Source organism: Balaenoptera borealis (assembly GCF_965194805.1).
Source record: "Balaenoptera borealis genome assembly, chromosome: X".
Taxonomy (NCBI): domain Eukaryota; kingdom Metazoa; phylum Chordata; class Mammalia; order Artiodactyla; family Balaenopteridae; genus Balaenoptera; species Balaenoptera borealis.
In genome coordinates this window covers 60,755,759-60,766,115 of record NC_138881.1, presented here as the reverse complement: position 1 = coordinate 60,766,115, position 10,357 = coordinate 60,755,759, and positions in this window count along the sequence as shown.

The following is a 10,357-nucleotide window of genomic DNA, read 5'->3' as shown; positions in this document are numbered from 1 at the left end:
AGCAGTGGGGTCTTCTGGATTCTTTCTTTATATGGTTATTCTCATAAAGTGATAAAAGTGACATACTATATGTTTATATAGCAAGGTCTGTTTTTAATACCAAATAGTTTATATCTCTATGAAATTATATCTCTGTGCATTTATATTTCTAATAATACGGTTCTTGTTGGTATATGTTGAGACTTGGAGAATTTGTTAGGATCCTTGACCTTGTGCATTAGAGTGTTACGTTCTCAACAGTTGTGTGCCACCCATTCCCCCTCCCCTCTCCCTTTTTAAGCTGCTTCACAAGATTTGGAAGCTCCCTGATTCACTTTTACTTTCCTTTCAGTGGGTAGAAGAACGGTTGGTTGGTTGGTTGGTTGGTCGGTTGGTTGGTTGGTTCTTTGTTTTTCAGTTATGCTGTTAAACTAAAAATCCCCACTAAACTCCCTTACTGTTTGTTCACGTGACTGTTCTCTTTATGGTGTTTGACCAGTGATGCCATGAGTTCGGGAAGATCTTTGCTGAAGAGTCTTTTCCTGAATTGTTCATCCATTGTCAGTGTTTTATATTGACCGTATGAAGGACATTAAAGCCCTAAAACATCAAAAAAAATACAAACACATGGAAGCTAAACAAAACACAACTTAATAACCAAGAGATCACTGAAGAAATTAAAGAGGAAATCAAAAAATACTTAGAAACAAATGACAGTGAAAATATGACGACCCAAAGTCTATAGGACACAGCAAAAGAAGTTTTAACAGGGAAGTTTATAGCAACAACTCTACCTCAAGAAACAAGAATAATCTAAAACAAACAACCTAACGTTACACCTACAGCAGCTAGAGAAAGAAGAACAAACAAAACCCAAAGTTAGTAGAAGAAATCATAAAGATCAGAGCAGACATAAATGAAATAGAGACAAAGAAAACAATAGCAAAGATCAGTAAAACTAAAAGCTGGTTTTTTGAGAAGGTAAACAAAAATGATAAACCTTTAACCATACTCATCCAGAAAAAGAGGGAGAGGACTCAAATCAGTAAAATTTGAATTGAAAAAGGAGAAGTTATAACTGGCACCATAGAAATACAAAGGGTCATAAGAGAATACTACAAGCAACTATATGCCAAAAAAATGGACAACCTGGATGAAATGGACAAATTCTTAGAAAAGTACAACCTTCTAAGACTGAACCAAGAAGAAATAGAAAATATGAACAGACAAATCACAAGTAATGAAATTGAAACTGTGACTGAAAACTTCCAGCAAACAAAAGGCCAGAACCAGATGGCTTCACAGGTGAATTCTATCAAACATTTAGAGAAGAGCTAACACCTATCCTTCTCAAACTCCTGCAAAACTTTGCAGAGGATGGAAGACTCCCAAACTCATTCTACAAGGCTACCATCACCCTGATATCAAAACCAAATAAAGATATCACACAAAAAGAAAACTATAGGCCAATATCACTGATGATCATAGACACAAAAATCCTCAACAAAATACTAGCAAACAGAATCCAACAACACATTAAAAGGATCATACACCATGATCAAGTGGGATTTATTCCAAGTATGCAAGAATTCCTCAGTATATGCAAATCAATCAGTGTGATACACCATATTAATAAATTAAAGAATAAAAACCATACGATCATCTCAATAGATGTAGAAAAAGCATTTGACAAAATTCAACACCCATATATGATAAAAACTCTCTAGAAAGTGGGCATAGAGGGAACCTACCTCAACGTAATAAAGGCCATATATGACAAACCCACAGCAAACATTATTCTCAATGGTGAAAAACTGACAGCATTTCCACTAAGATCAGGAACAAGACAAGGATGTCCACTATCACCACTATTATTCAACACAGTTTTGGAAGTCCTAGCCATGGCAATCAGAGAAGAAAAAGAAATAAAAGAATCCAAATCAGAAAAGAAGAATTAAAACTGTCATGGTTTGCAGATGACATGATACTATACATAGAAAGTCCTAAAGATGCCACCAGAAAACTACTAGAGCTAATCAATGAATTTGGTAAAGTTGCAGGATATAAAATTAATACACAGAAATCTCTCTCATTCCTATACACTAACAACAAAACAGCAGAAAGAGAACTTAAGGAAACAGTCCAATTTACCACTGCAATGAAAAAAAATAAAATACATAGGAATAAACCTACCTAAGGAGGCAAAAGACCTGTACTCAGAAAACTATAAAACAGTGATGAAAGAAATCAAAGATGACATAAACGGATGGAGAGATATACTCTGTTCTTGGATTGGAAGAATCAATATTGTGAAAATGAATATACTACCCAAAGCAATCTACAGATTCAGTGAAATCCCTATCAAATTACTAATGGAACTTTTCACAGAACTAGAACAAAAAATTTTACAATTTTTATGGAAACACAAAAGACCTTGAATAGCAAAAGCAAACCTGAAAAACAAAAATGGAGCTGGAGGAATCAGGCTCCCTGACTTCAGACTATACAACAAAGCTGAAGTAATCAAGGTAGTATGGTACTGGCACAAAAACAGAAATATAGATCAGTGGAACAGGATAGAAAGCCCAGAGATACACCCACACACCTATGGTCACCTAATCTGTGAAAAAGGAGACAAGAATATACAATGGAGAAAAGACACCCTCTTCAATAAGTGGTGCTGGGAAAACTGGATGGCTACATGTAAAAGAATGAAATTAGAACACTCCCTAACACCATACACAAAAATAAACTCAAAATGGATTAAAGACCTAAATGTAAGGCCAGACACTATCAAACTCTTAGAGGAAAACATGGGCAGAACACTCTATGACATAAATCACAGCAAGATCCTTTTTGACCCACCCCCTAGAGAAATGGAAATAAAAACAAAAATAAACAAATGGGACCTAATGAAACTTAAAAGCTTTTGAATAGTAAAGGAAATCATAACCCAGATGAGAAGACAATGCTTCAATTAGGAGAAAATATTTGCAAATGAAGCAACTGACAAAGGATTAATCTCCAAAATTTACATGCAGCTCATGCAGCTCAATATCAAAAAAAAACAAACAAGCCAATAAAAAAATAGGCAGAATACCTAAATAGACATTTCTCCAAAGAAGACATACAGATGGTCAGCAAACACATGAAAATATGTTCAACATCACTAATCATTAGAGAAATTCAAATCAAAACTACATTGAGGTATCACCTCACACCAGTCAGAATGGCCATCATCAAAATATCTACAAACAATAAATGCTGGAGTGGGTGTGGAGAAAAGGGAACCCTCTTGAACTGTTGATGGGATTGTAAATTGATACAGCCACTATGGAAAACAGTATGAAGGTTCATATAAAACTAAAAATAGGACTACCATATGAACCAACAATCCCACTACTGGGCATATACCCAGAGAAAATCATAATTCAAAAAAAATATGCACCTCAATGTTCATAAGCAGCACTATTTACAACAGCCAGGATATAGAAGCAACCTAAATGTCCATCAACAGATGAATGGATAAAGAAGATGTGGTACATATATACAATGGACTATTACTCAGCCATAAAAAGGAATGAAATTGGGTGATTTGTAGAGACGTGGATGGACCTAGAGAGTGTCATGCAGAGTGATGTAAGTAAGAAAGAGAAAAGCAAATATCTTATAATAACGCATATATGTGGAATCTAGAAAAAATGGTATAGATGATTTTATTTGCAAAGCAGAAATAGAGACATAGACATAGAAAACAAATGTATGAATACCAAGGGGGAAAGGGATGGGGAGGGAGGAATTGGGAGAGTGGGATTGACACATATACATTACTGATACTATGTATAAAATAGACAACTGATGCGAACTTGTGGTATGTAGCACAGGTATCTCTACCTAATACACTGTGGTAACCTAATGGAAGGGAAGTCCAAAAGGGAGGGGATATCTGTATGTGTATGGCTGATTCATTTTGTTGTGCAGTGGAGGTTAACACAACATTGTAAAGCAACCATATTCCAATAAAAATTAATTTTTATAAAAAAGGTGGAGTAGGACTTGGACTCACTCCCTTCTTAGGTAAACACCAAAATCACAACTAACGGCTGAACAACCATTGACAAAAAGATGCTGGAACCTACTAAAAAACCTACATCCAAAGACTGGGAAGTGGCCACAACGAGACAGCAGGAGGGGCGCAGTCACAATAGAATCAAATCCCATGCCCGCCAGTTGGGCGACCCACAAGTTGGAAAACAATTATACCACAGAAGTTATCCCACAGGAGTGAAAGTTCTCACCTCCACGTCAGGCTTCCCAGCCTGGGGGTTCAATAATGGGAGAAGTCCCCAGAGAATCTGGTTTTGAAGGCCAGTGGGGTTTGGTTGCAGGACTTCCACAGGACTGGGAGAAACAGAAACTCCACTCTTGGAGGGCTCACATGGAGTCTTGTGTGCAGAAGGACCCAGGGGAAAAAAGCAGTGACCCCATAAGGGATGGGGTCAGACCTACCTGCCAGTGTTGAAGGGTCTCCTGCAGAGGTGGGGGGTGGCTGTGTCTCACTGAAGGAACAAAGACACTGGCAACAGCAGTTCAGGGAGTTTCTCATTGGCGTCAGCCCTCCCAGAGGTTGTCATCGGCCCCAACAGGCAGACTGGGGGCTCTAGTGTTAGGTCACCCCAGGCTGAACAACCAGTGGAGTGGGAGCACAGCCCCACCCATCAGCAGACAAGCAGATTAAAGTTTTACTGAGGATGGCTCTGCCCACCAGAAGGACAAGATCCAGCTCCACTCACCACCAGTCACATCCATAAGGAAGCTATCACAAGCCTCTTAGATAGCCTCATCCACCAGAGGGAAGACAGCAGAAGCAAGAAGAACTACAGTCCTGCATCCTGTGGAATGGAAACCACAAACACAGAAAGTTAGACAAAATGAAATGGCAGAGGAATCTGTCCCAGACGAAGGAACAAGATAAAACCCCAGAAAAACAACTAAGTGAAGTGGAGATAGGCAACCCTCCAGAAAAAGAATTCAGAAAAATGATAGTGAAGATGATCCAGGATCTCGGAAAAAGAATGGAGGCAAGGATCAAGAAGATGCAAGAAATGTTTAACAAAGACCTAGAAGAACTAAAGAAAAAAAAAAAACAGAGATGAGCAATGCAATAACTGAAATGAAAAACACACTAGAAGGAAACTATAGCAGAATAACTCAGGCAGAAGAATGGATAAGTGACATGGAAAACAGAAAGGTGGAAATTACTGGCACAGAACAGAATAAGACAAAAGAATGAAAAGAAATGAAGACAGTATAAGAGACTTCTGGGACTAAATTAAATGCACCAACATTCGCATTATAGGGGTCCCAGAAGAAGAAGAAAAGAGAGAGAAAGAACTGAAAAAAATATTTGTAGAACTGAAAAAAATATTTGTAGAGATAATAGCTGAAAACTTTCCTAACATGGGAAAGAAAGCAGTCACCCAAGTACAGGAAGCACAGAGACTCCCAGGCAGGATAAATCCAAGGAGGAACATGCCAAGACACATAGTAATCAAATTGACAAAAATTAAAGACAAAGAAAAAATATTAAAGGCAACAAGAGAAAAATGACAAGTAACATACAAAGGAACTCCCATAAGGTTATCTGCTGATTTATCAGCAGAAACTCTGCAGGCCAGAAGGGAGTGGCATGATATATTTAAAGTGATGAAAGGGAAGGACCTACAACCGAGAATACTCTACCCAGCAAGGCTCTCATTCAGATTTGATGGAGAAACCAAAAGCTTTACAGACAAGCAAAAGCTAAGAGACTTCAGCACCACCAGACCAGCTTTGCAACAAATGCTAAAGGAACTTCTCTAGGTGGGAAAGAGACCAGCAACTTAAAACAACCTTATACATATATCAACTGCTATATCAAAACCTCATGGGAATAGCAAACCCAAAAACTACAATAGATACATGCACAGAAAAGAAAACACAACACTAAAGATGGTCAGCAAACCACAAGAGAAGAGAACAAAAGAGGAAGGGAAGGAGAAAGACCTACAAAAAAAAACCCAAAACAATTAAGAAAATGGCAATAGGAACATACATATTGATAATTACCTTAAAAGCAAATGTACTAAGTGCTCCAACCAAAAGACATAGACTGTCCAAATGGATACAAAAACAAAACCTGTATATATGCTGTCTACAAGTGACCCGCTTCAGACCTAGGGACACATACAGACTGAAAGTGAGGGGATGGAAAAAGGTATTCCATGCAAATGGAGATCAAAAGAAAGCTGGAGTAGCAATACACATATCAGAAAAAATAGACTTTAAAATAAAGACTGGTAAAAAGAAAAGAAATGGAGTTATTTGTAGTGAGGTGGATGGAGTTAGAGTCTGTCATACAGAGTGAAGTAAGTCAGAAAGAGAAAAACAAATACACTATGCTAACACATATATATGGAATCTAAGGGGAAAAAAAGGTCATGAAGAACCTAGTGGCAAGACAGGAATAAAGACACAGACCTACTAGAGAATGGACTTGAGGATATGGGGAGGGGGAAGGGTAGGATGTGACAAAGTGAGAGAGTGGCATGGACATATATACACTAACAAACGTAAAATAGATAGCTAGTGGGAAGCAACCGCATAGCACAGGGAGATCAGCTCTGTGCTTTGTGACCACCTAGAGGGGTGGGATAGGGAGGGTGGGAGGGAGGGAGATGCAAGAGGGAAGAGATATGGGAACATATGTATATGTATAACTGATTCACTTTGTTATAAAGCAGAAACTAACACACCATTGTAAAGCAATTGTACTCCAATAAAGATGTTAAAAAAAATAAAAATAAAAATAAAGACTGGTATAAGACACAAAGAAGGGCACTACATAATGATCAAGGGATCAATCCAATAAGATATAACAATTGTAAATATATATGCACCCAACACAGGAGCACCTCAATATATGAGGCAAATACTAACAGGCATAAAGGGAGAAACTGACAGTAACACAATAAAAGCGAAGGACTTTAACACCTCACTTTCATCAATGGACAGATCATTCAGACAGAAAATCAATATGGAAACACAGGTCTTAAATGACACATTAGACTAGATGGACTTAATTGATATTTATAGAGCATTCCATCTGAAAGCAGCAGAATACACATTCTTCTCATGTGCACATGGAACATTCTCTAGGATTGACCGCATGCTGGGCCACAAAGTGAGCCTTGGTAAATTTTTAAAAAATGAAATATGGCTTCCCTGGTGGCACAGTGGTTAAGAATCTGCCTGCCAATGCAGGGGACACGGGTTTGAGCCCTGGTCTGGGAAGATCCCACATGTCGCACAGCAACTAAGCCTGTGCACTACAACTACTGAGGCTACACTCTAGAGCCTATGACCCACAACTGCTGAAGCCCACACTCCTTGAGCCCATGATCCGCAACAAGGGAAGCCACTGCAATGAGAAGCCTGCACACCACAACTAGAGAAAGCCCACTCGCAGCAACGAAGACCCAACACAGCCAAAAATAAAATAAATAAAATAAATAAAATTTTTAAAAAAGAAAATTGAACTCATATCAAGCATCTTTTCCGACCACAACACCATGAGATTAGAGATAAACTGCAAGAAAAAAATGTAAAAAAAAAAAACACCCACAAACATGTGGAGTCTAAACAATATGCTACTAAACAACCAATGGATCCCTGAAGAAATCAAAAAGGAAATCAAAAAATATGTAGAGACAAATGAAAATGAAAGCACAATGATCCAAAACCTGTGGGATGCAGCAAAAGTATTTCTAAGAGGGGAAGTGTATAGCAATACAATCTTACCTCAGAAAACAGGAAAAATCTCAAATAAACAACCTAACCTTATACCTAAAGCAACTAGAGAAAGAAGAACCAACAAAACCTAAGGTTAGTAGAAGGAAAGAAGTCATAAAGAACAGAGCAGAAATAAATGAAATAGAGACTAAGAAAACAATAACAAAGATCAATGAAACTAAAAGCTAGTTCTTTGAAAAGATAAACAAAATTGATAAACCTTTAGCCAGACTCATAAAGAAAAAAAGGTAGAGGGCTCAAATCAATAAAATAAGAAAGGAATAAGGAGAAGTTACAGCTGACACCACGGAAATAAAAAGAATCATAAGAGACTACTACAAGTAACTGTAGGCATATAAAATGGACAACCTGGCAGAAATGGACAAATTCTTAGAAAGGTACAATCTCCCAAGACTGAACCAGGAAGAAATGGAAAATATGAACAGAAGGATCACAAGTACTGAAATTGAAACTGTGATTTAAAAACTCCCAACAAAAAAGTTCAGAACCTGAGGGCTTCACAGGCGAATTTTATCAAACATTTAGAGAAGAGCTAACACCTATCCTGAAACTGTTCCAAAAAACTGCAGAGGAAGGAAAACTCCCAAACACATTCTATGAGGCCACCATCACCCTGATACCAAAACCACACAAAAATACCACACACAAAAAAGAAAATTACAGGCCAATATCACTGATAAACATAGATGCAAAAATCCTCAACAAAATGTCACCAATCCGAATTCAACAACACATTAAAAGGATCATACACCATGATTAAGTGGGATTTATCCCAGAGATGCAAGAATTTTTCAGTATCTGCAAATCAATCAGTGTGATACACCACATAAACAAATTGAAGAAAACCATGTGATCATCTCACTAGATGCAGAAAAAGCTTTTGACAGAATACAACAGCCGTTTATGATAAAAAAAAAAAAAACTCTCCAGAAAGCGGGCATGGAGGGAACCTTCTTCAATATGATAAAGGCCATATACAACAAACCTACAGCTAGCATCACACTCAACAGTAAAAGCCTGAAAGCATTTCCTCTAAGATCAGGAACAAGACAAGGATGTCCACTCTCGCCACTTTTATTCAACATAGTTTTGGAAATCCTAGCTACAGCTATCAGAGAAAATAAATAAATAAATAAATAAAACGACTCCAAATTGGAAAAGAAGAAGAAAAATTGTCACTGTTTGCAGATGACATGATACTATACATAGAAAATCCTAAAGATGCTACCAGAAAACTACTAGAGCTCATCAATGAATATGGTAAAGTTGCAGGTTACAAAATTAATACAGAGAAATCTGTTTCATTTCTATACACTAACAACAAACGATCGGAAAGAGAAATTCAAGAAAGAATCTTATTTACCATAGAATCAAAAATGGTAAAATACCTAGGAATAAACCTACCTAAGGAGACAAAAGACCTTTACTTAGTAAACAATAAGATGCTAATGAAAGAAATTGAAAATGATATAAACAGATGGAAATATGTACCATGTTCTTCTATTAGAAGAATTAATATTGTCAAAATGACATTACTACCCAAGGCAATCTACAGATTCATTGCAATCCATATCAAATTACCAATGGCATTTTTAACAGAACTAGAACAAAAAATCTTAAAATTTGTATGGAGACAAAAAAGACCCTGAATAGCCAAAGCAATCTTGAGAAAGAAAAACGGAGCTGGAGGAATCAGGCTCCCTAACTTCAGACTATACTACAAAGCTATAGTCATCAAAACAGTATGGTACTGAGAGAAAATAAAAATTATAAATCAATGGAACAGGATAGAAAGCCCAGAAATATACCCACGCACCTATGGTCAATTAATCTATGACAAAGATGGCAAGACTATACAATGGAGGAATGACAGTCTCTTCAATAAATGGTGCTGGGAAAACTGGACTGCTACATGTAAAAAAATGAAACCAGAACAGTCTTTAACACCACAGACAAAAATAAACTCAAAATGGATTAAAGAACTAAATTTGAGACTGGAGAATATAAAACTCTTAGAGGAAAACATAAGCAGAACACTCCCTGACATAAATCGGAGCAATCTTTTTCAATCTGTCACCCAAGTAATGGAAATAAAAAGAAAAATTAAAAAATAGGACCTAATTGAACTCAAAAGCTTTTGCACAGCAAAGGAAACCATAAAAAAAATGAAAAGACAACCCACAGGATTGGAGAAAATAGTTGCAAGTGATCTGACGGACAACGGATTAGTCTCCAAAATCTACAAACAGCTCATGTGGCTTAATATCATCAAAACAAACAACCCAATCAAAAAATGGGCAGAAGACTTAAACAGCCATTTATCCAAAGAAGACATACTGATGGCCAAGACACACATGAAAAGATACTCAATATAACTAATTATTAGAGAAATGTAAATCAAAGCTACGATGAGATATCACCTCACATCAGTCAGAAGGGCTATCATCAAGAAATCCAAAAAAAATAGATGCTGGAGAGGGTGTGGAGAAAAGGGAACCCTCCTACACTGTTGGTGGGAATGTAAATT